This window comes from Ranitomeya variabilis, chromosome 1 (assembly GCF_051348905.1).
Source record: "Ranitomeya variabilis isolate aRanVar5 chromosome 1, aRanVar5.hap1, whole genome shotgun sequence".
NCBI classification, from domain to species: domain Eukaryota; kingdom Metazoa; phylum Chordata; class Amphibia; order Anura; family Dendrobatidae; genus Ranitomeya; species Ranitomeya variabilis.
The window spans coordinates 48,332,904-48,342,353 of record NC_135232.1 but is presented as its reverse complement, the minus strand read 5'-3'; positions in this window follow the sequence as shown (position 1 = coordinate 48,342,353).

Sequence of the window (9,450 nt, the reverse complement as noted above, 5' to 3'; positions counted from 1 at the left end):
TCGGGATAAGCATCAGCCTTCCCATTACGAGAACCTGGACGGTATGAGATAAAGTTAAATTGATTTAAAAATAAGTTCCAATGAGCCTGATGAGGAGAAAGACATCTAGCGGATCTAAGGAACTCTAAATTGCGATGGTCAGTTAGCACTATGACCTGTTGTGCAGCTCCTTGCAGATGATGCCTCCATTCTTTGAAAGCAACAATAATAGCCAGCAATTCCTTGTCTCCCAAGTCGTAATTCTTCTCTGCTGAGGTTAGTCTACGGGAAAAGAAAGCACAAGGATGTAGCAGACCCTTCTCTCCAGTTCTTTGGGAGAGACTAGCCCCAAAGCATTATCAGAAGCGTCCACCTCCACAATGAAAGAAGGTGTTGGATCTGGGTGTATCAACAGCGGTGCTGATGTGAAACAGATCTTAAGCCGATCAAAAGCTTCTTGAGCCTGTGATGACCACTTAAAGGGCTTTTCCTTCTTTGTCAAGGAAGTAATGTAACGGACAATATCAGAAAAATTTCTAATGAAGCGTCTGTAGAAATTTGCAAAACCAATAAAACGTTGGACCTCCTTAACGTTCTTGGGTACCGGTCAGTCAAGGATAGCCTGAATCTTACCAGATTCCATGTTCAGCCCCTGGGGAGAGATGATATAACCTAAGAACTGTATCTCAGAACGATGGAACTCGCATTTCTCTGGCTTAATATACAGATGGTTCTCTTTCAGATGTCTTAAAACAGTTTTGACATGTTCTTCATGTTCCTGTAGAGAGTCAGAAAAGATTAGTATATCGTCCAAATAGATCACTACAAACTGGTCCAACAAATCTCTGAAAATGTGATTAGCAAGGTGTTGAAATATTGCAGGGGCGTTACAAAGCCCTAAGGGCTTCACAAGAGATTCAAAGTGTCCATACCGGCATCTGAATGCTGTTTTCCACTCATCCCCTGGACGAATACGCACCAAATTATAAGCCCCAGGAAGATCCAGTTTAGAGAACACCTTAGCATGGTGGACTCTTTCCAGTAATTCGGGAATTAGAGGCAAAGGGTAACGGTTTCGTACGGTTACCTTATTGAGTTCCCGATAGTCAACACAGGGTCTCAGGGTCCCATCCTTCTTCTTTACAAAAAAGATAGGTGCCCCTGCTGGTGAGGAAGAAGGACGTATGAAGCCTTTGGCCAGATTTTCATCAGTATACTCCTTTAAGGCTTGAAGCTCAGGTGCCACCAAAGGGTATGCGTTACCAAATGGAATAGCTGCCCCAGGAAGCAACTCAATGGGACAGTCATAATGCCTGTGTGGAGGAAGCTGATCTGCATTCTTCTTGTCACAGATGTCAGAGAACTCTTTATATGCTGGAGGTAAAGAAAATACCTGTACATGTGGTTCTGTAGCCGTGGACTCAGGGACAGCTTCTGTTAACGCTGAGTTGCTCCTTGTTGGAAAGATAATCTCCTTGGTCTCCCAGTTGATAATTGGGTTCTGAGAACGCAACCAAGGAATGCCTAAAATTACAGGAAAATAAGGAGAAGAAATTAGCAAGAAAGAAAGTTGCTCCTGATGATTAGGCTCCAACAAAATTTCATGGGGTATGGTCTCCTGATCCACAGGCCCAGAAATTAAAGGTGACCCATCCACTGTTTCCATGGTAATTGGAGAGGCTCTTTGCTGAATTTCAATACCATGTTCCTTGGCAAATGCGATATCCATGAAATTGCCACCTGCACCAGAGTCAATCATAGCTGCACTGGAAATCCACTGTCCTGAACACAGGATCTTAATAGGGAGAGAACAGTGAGAGTTCTTTCCCTTAAGCTCTTTGGGGGGTGAAGTCATAGAAAGTGAATGGAATACAGCGTTTAAAGGCAGGCTACATTCAGAGATGTCAGATTCATCATCACAGTTGTCATACTCCCCTACTGCTGCTAGCACCTTGTTAGGCCGTCTAGGACACTTAGGACAATTGATCAAGAAGTGGTCAGACTGGCCGCAGTAGAAACATAGACTTTCACGAAGGTGATGCTCCCAGCGCTCATTGATCTCGCGCCTCTGAATGGAATCAATTTGCATGGGCACCTCCTCCACCTCCCGAGATGTTTTACCTGCAGGCTCTTTAGAAGGAAGGGAAAAGTTAGAAATATGGTTATATGCAGCAAACTTCTCCTGCCTACGCTCAGTAAGGCGAATGTCAATGCGCACACAATGCTGTATAAATGTCTCTAGCTCTTGTGGTGACTCAGAGCGAGCTAGTTCATCTTTTACAATACTAGACAGACCCCTTTTAAAAATAGGCAATTGTGCATAACTGTCCCAATTGGTATCTACCGCTAATCTCCTGAATTCAGTAGCATACTCAATAACAGAATGTTTTGCCTGGCGTAAAGACAATAAAGCAGATTCAGCGGTTGCACAGCGATTAGGATCATCAAACATTAATGCCATAGCGGCCAAGAAATCATCCAAGTTATTTAACCGTAGGTCACGAGACTCAATCATCGGATTCGCCCAGGCGAGCGCTCGTGCGGTCAGCAGCATTATTACACACAATACTTTGGATCTATCATTAGGAAAACGGTCAGCATGCACATCAAAATATAGCATACATTGATTCACAAAGCCACAAAATTTGTCGCGATCACCATTAAATCTGAATGGGGGCAACTTAAGTGGGCTAGCTGGTGGCGGTTGCGCAGCTATTGTGCAGCTTGTGCAGCTATTTGCGTGCTTATGTCCTGAAAAGACCGTCCATACTGGGACTCTATGCCAGCAAGTTTGTTTTCCTGGGCTGCCGTGCGGGTGCTTAAGTCCTGCAAAGTCTGTCCAAACACTTGTTGATTGTGTTCAAAGCTTCCAAACTTCTTTTGCAGACCTTCCACATCTTTCTGCAGTGATCTAATTATGGAAAACACCTGCTCTAGTCTGCTTTCTGAAGTCATTGTTCCAGCAGTCTCCTTTTTTTTAGGCTAGAGTATCCTGTAATAATTATAGGGGATAACTCAGGAGACTCTTTGCGTGGAACAAGACAACTACAGGACACAGTTTTATAAGTGGTAAAGTCTATATTATCACACAGCAGTAGCGTAGCTACCAGGGGGGTAGAGGGGGTGGATGCCCCGGGCCCTGTGCTCTGAGGGGGCCCACCCAGATTTACGCTACTGTCAGGGCCGGCGTTAGGGGCCCCTGCCTCCGGTCAATGTTTATCTTTAATTTCCCCTGCGTTTGTACTGTGTATGTAGCTAAAGTAACATGCACAGTACAAACGCTCACAGGGAGTCAGCAGAGAGAAGGAAGACAAGGCCTCCGATCAAAGTGCAGGGAGTGAGTCATGTGATCGCTGTTCTGCAGTCTGTGGAGGAGAGGGTGAAGGGAGGTCACTCACCACTCACCCAATCCCGGCTGAGCACGCTCTGCTTCAAAGCTCCTGTGCTGCAGAGAAGTAATCAGTTCCAGCAGCAGCAGCCGGGGACGCAGGGGGACTCTGCCTCTGACTGTGACCTGAGCTCACTGCCTACACATGATGTCTGCATCTGACTGGGAGGAGCCTGAGGAGCAGCCCCCAGGACCAGAGGACACTCTCCACACAGCATGATGAGTATCTTGGCACATGTCATTTGCTATTTGATATATCTGATCTGTTGCCTTGAATACATATATACAGGCACAGTATATAAAGCAATGAAGGTTCTTAAACTTGTATGTCTTGTTTATCCTGCAATCTGGACAGACACTGAAAACTGACATGTGATCGATAAGTGTCTTGGCACATAATTTATTTACTGCTGATTAGCTTATGAGAAGGAGAAAATGATTATTTTCTTAAGTTTGCGAGCGGCTGGAATCTTGCAGGACGGCTTTTACATGTGGGAGCCTGTCATCATATAAGGTCCGGCCAGCATCTGTATGCCCTCACATAGTGTTCTAGAATGCTCTCTATGTCCCCAATCCTCTATGCAAGGCACAAAAAAGAGCTTTTATTATACTCACAGATGGCGCAGTCCGGGCGTCACTAGTCTTGATCCGGCGCCGACCCTCTTCCTGTGATCGCTGTCCCTCTTCGTGTGGAAGATGCATCCTACATCATGCATTCAGTGTCCTCTATCACACTCCCATGCAGGCGCACTTCTCTTTGCCCTGCTGAATTCAGAGCACAGTATTGTAGTGCGCATGTGCCGGTTTATTTCCAGGTCATCAGCGCCCTTTGGCCTTTCCCAGCGCATATGCACTACAGTACTTAGCTCTGTTTTCAGCAGCTCAGAGAGAAGTGTGCCTGCACAGGAGCACGATGGGTGACACTGTGTGGATGACGTAGGATGTATCATCCAGAAAAAGCAGTAATGGAGGATGGCGATCTTAAGTCAAGACCAGCTATGCTTTTGTGAGCGCTGTTGGTGAGTATAATGAGAGGTCATTTTTATGCCTTGTGGAGGGGATTGGGGACACATTTACAGCCTTCCTTATAGAGGCTGCCTATGGGGAGCTGCATTATACTATATAGTCTTCCTATGTGAAGTGCATTATACTATAGAGTCTGCCTATGGGGAGTGCATGATACTATATGGAGGCCTATGGGGAATGTATTATGCCATATTGAGGACTATCTGGTGTATTATGCTATATGGAGGCTATCTAGGGGGCCATCATTCAGTGTGGAGATTACAGCGACGGGGCCATCATACAGTGTTGGAGCCAGTTTGGGGGATATTAAGGGGTCAGTATATACAGTGAGGGGGCATCATACTGTGTATAGGGGAGCTGTACAGGGCTGAGACTCGGGACTTTATTAAATGTAAAGTGGGCACTTATTCTTATAGGGGAATTCAGGTTACTGTGACTATCAAAGGGTCACACACAGAGGGCATTATTACTTTCTAGGGGACAAAATGTGGGCCCTGTTTTCCAGGGCACTTGCACCCGGCAGTACTATATTCTGGAGGGTTGCTTTAGAATTTAGAGGGCACAGAGAACCACACAGCAGGTGCAGTAATAGCGACACATACTGCAGCAGCGGCTCAGTATTGGGATATCAGGTGCAGTAATAGGGACACATATGGCAGCAGCAGCTCAGTATTGGGGTATTAGGTGCAGTAATAGGGACACATACGGCAGCAGCAGCTCAGTATTTGGGTATCAGGGGCAGTAATAGGCGCACATACGGCAGCAGTGGCTCAGTATTGGGGTATCAGGGGCAGTAATAGGGACACATACGGCAGCAGTGGCTCAGTATCGGGGTATCAGGGGCAGTAATATGGACACATACAGCAGCAGTGGCTCAGTATTGGGGTATCAGGTGGAGTAATAGGGACTCATATGGCAGCAGCGGCTCAGTATTGGGGTATCAGGTGCAGTAATAGGGACACATACGGCAGCAGCGGCTCAGTATCGGGGTATCAGGGGCAGTAATATGGACACATACGACAGCAGTGGCTCAGTATTGGGGTATCAGGGGCAGTAATAGGGTCACATATGGCAGCAGAGGCTCAGTATTGTAGTATTAGGTGCAGTAATAGGGACACATACGGCAGCAGTGGCTCAGTATTGGGGTATCAGGGGCAGTAATAGGGACACATATGGCAGCAGCGGCTCAGTATTGGGGTATCAGGGGCAGTAATAGGGACACATATGGCAGCAGTGGCTCAGTATTGGGGTATCAGGGGCAGTAATAGGGACACATACGGCAGCAGTGGCTCAGTATTGGGGTATCAGGGGCAGTAATAGGGACACATATGGCAGCAGCGGCTCAGTATTGGGGTATCAGGGGCAGTAATAGGGACACATATGGCAGCAGCGGCTCAGTATTGGGGTATCAGGGGCAGTAATAGGGACACATACGGCAGCAGTGGCTCAGTATTGGGGTATCAGGGGCAGTAATAGGGACACATATGGCAGCAGCGCAGTATTGGGGTATCAGGTGCAGTAATATGGACACATATGGCAGCATCAGCTCAGTATTGGGGTATCAGCAGGATGAGGAGTTTGTGCAGGTTTAGGAATAGATGGAGATGGGGATGGAATGTGAGAAGTGAAATGTGTCTTTGTTGTATTCTCTGCAGATGAGTCCTGGGTGGAAGAAGTTGTCATGTCGGTCTGGGCCAGATGGAAAAGACGGGAAAAATGAACGACTCCATCAGAAAGAACATCAGCGGTAAGACATTATCTGTAACTGTGCTGTGATCTCTTATATGTTCTGTAGGGCTGGTATCTACCACTGACCATATGGCGGTAATATCCATATTGGTCTTTGTATAGAGATTATTTTCTGTAACAGCGCAGTCATCTGCTGAGGTTCTCCTCCACTATTAGGGCGCATCACCGAATTGTAATGAAGGTTACCTGGTTAGGGGCCATTCAGAAGCTTCGCCCCCCCTGAGCCAAAACCCTAGCTATGCCTCTGCCCCTAGCCCTTATGATCACCATTGTATAGCCATTTTAAAGTGCTGAAGTTTGGGTCACCATGGACCTTGGGGTCAGGTTCTGATGCTGAACATAACTTTGAGCTACAGTTTGGCCAAACTTGATGTACTCAAACTTCCATGGGTCCGCTCATCCCTAATGATGACCTGACTGTCTCACAATTCTTTCACATACCTTGACTTAATGGTTTTGATCCAGCATCACTATTCTCTGCAAGATCGCTTTACCAGCTGACAGTCACTCCATGTACGTAATCCAATTACCCTACATAAGTCCAGATTTCGGTATATAGGTTAAAGGATGAAGGCCAGGGTTCCAGTGAGACCTGCTAAATGGAATGGCTCCTGCAAAGCCTGTCGGTGGGTTGGACCCGGCATCACGACTATTCTCTGCAAGCTCACTCCACCAGCCAGCAGCCACTGTGAGTATGTAATCCTAGGACCCTGCATGAGTTCAAATCTTTGTATAAAAGGTTAAAGAGTGAAGGCTGGAGTTCCCCTCCCCAAGACCAAATAAACAGAGTAGTTTGTGCAAAGCCTGTCCATGTAAGCCTTGTAAAGAGCTGCCGACCTTCTATCCATGGTGTGCCAAAACAATAATGATATGAATATGCAATAATGATCTTACATCAAAGAAGGAGTCAAATGACAAGTACAGTACCAGAAAATAGCAGGGAACATAATCATAGGTCAAATAGACAAGGACTGTTCCACTTTAAATATGTGTATGTTTGTGTCTGATTATTTTTGTCCCATTGACATTCTGTGACTATCTAAGGACCATTTTGACGTGAATCATAAGTAGGTTACAGTCATAATGATTATGTAAAGAAATAGTCATCTAACCTGCATCAATATGGCCGCCGTTTATGGGATTCCAATAAGATTATGTCTTAATTATAACGCCAAGTGTTTCATAAAACAATAAAAATCGGTGAATAACCCAATGTAAGTAGACTGACAAATGAGGCAATCTGAGAGCCTAAATGTCACAACACAATCCACTTCTCGTTAGCATGTAAACCTTTCTAACATAATGTACAATTGATTGTGCATTAATTGATCAATAAGCTGCCACTCGGCAGACTCGTACCCAGATGTATCTCCTAAATGGTATTTCCATACATGCGTATAATGAGACACACAGGGGGAATCACATGTCAGTCTTTCCCCTGTTAGCACTGTCAAAATGATTAAAAATGAGGCAGACACTACTTTTTACCTTTATTTTGTAACAATCTTTATGTAAAAGTGTACGCTCATATACGCAGTACATTATCAGCAAGTGTAATGCCTTTTTATATTAATATTCCAGCTAAAGGTAGCTGCAGATTCATACTTTTGCATCTTCATAGATATGATCTCCTGAATATTTGGCCATTTTTCTTTATTCTTTCTTGGGATAACATATTCTGCTGCAGTGAGCTGAAAGTGCATTTACTCAGGAGAGGGTGTCAAAAGAAAAAACAACAAATGGGTTCAGGAAGCATAGAGTGACTTGCGAAAGTATTCACCCCTCTTGCCATTTTTCGTGTTTTGCTACCTCAAAACCTGGAATTTTTACAGGTTTTTTAGGGTTTGCATCAGTTCAAGAAAAGAACATGCCTACAATTGTGAACATTTGGCTTTCTTTTAATAGTGAAGCAAGCAACAAATAGGACAAAATTACTGAACACTTCAGTGTGCATAACTATTCACTCCCATAAATTCAGTACTTTGTAGATCCTCCTTTTGTGGTAATTACAGCTTCATTACGCTTTGGATGAGTCTCTATGAGCTTTCCACATCTTGCCACTGGGATTTTTTCCCATTCCTCAAGGTAAAAATGCTCCATCACCTTCAGGTTAGATGGTTTCCTCTGGAGAACAGCAATCTTCGAGTCTGACCACAGATTCTCAAATGGATTAAGCTCAGGGCTTTGACTAGGCCACTCCAAAACATTTACACATTTCCCCTTAAGCCACTCGAGTGCTGCGTTAGCAGTATGCCTTGGATCATTGTCTTCTTGGAAGGGGAACCTCCGTCCCAGTCTCAAATCACTGACTGAAACAGGTTTTGCTCCAGAATATCCCTGTATTTTGCACCATCAGTCTTCCTTCTTGGACTATTATCCCTGTCCCTGCTGTAATAGAGTGCAGGGTTGCGTATGTCACCACGGAACAGGCAGACCAACTGTTGAGGGGAATTTATTAACAGGAGTAGATTCTCCTCGCAGGGAGTAAACGGGGGTTAATAGAGGTAAATCAATAGTAAACAGTTAAACGGAAACGAAAGGGTTAACGAGTGTTCTTGTAACTTATCAGTCCAGGGAGGTCCTGACCGAAGGGTCCTTATTCCAATGTGGGTACAGTCACCAGCAGCACTTGAAAAGTCTGAAGTCTTTCCTGCCTTCTGAGAACTGTAGACTCCTGAAGACTCCGGGGTTAAACTTTTGCAGCCTGTTCTTCTCAAAGTGAAACTGGAACCAGGAAATAGCACAGTCTCTGTCGCTGCTGCAAGAGCCTCTGTGCACCAGGCTGACAGTCTCTCTGTGGTAACGCTGTCACACACACACTAGGTAGTTACTTATCACACTCAGGGATTCTTTGCTTGTCACTGCGGTCACCAAGGATTCTTTGCTTGTCACTGCGGTCACCAGGGCTGCACAGTCACTGTCTCTGATTCTGGAGGCTTCCAAATCTACACCCCCACATCCAGCCTTCACTCTGGTGGGTATCTCAGCCTCAGTGCACTCACGGGGAGCACTACTTTTAGGGGAGCACGGCGCTGCAGCCTGCCCTCTCTTTGGCGCGCTGCCTTCTCTCTGCTCTCCCGCTCTTTTCTGACCACACCTCTCTCTTCCCAGCAGTCACCACGTCCCCTCTGTCCAGGGCAGAAAGTCTTCCCCCCAGCAACCCAGCTGTCTGACTAAGTGGTTCCAGGCAAGGAGCAGGGAAAGCAACCTCCTTACATTCCCCCTCTCTTAAAGCTCGCCATTCCACGGGCGAGGACTCTTCGTGCTTCTCTTTGTTCTTTGGAGGGGAGTCAGATACCTGCAATTCT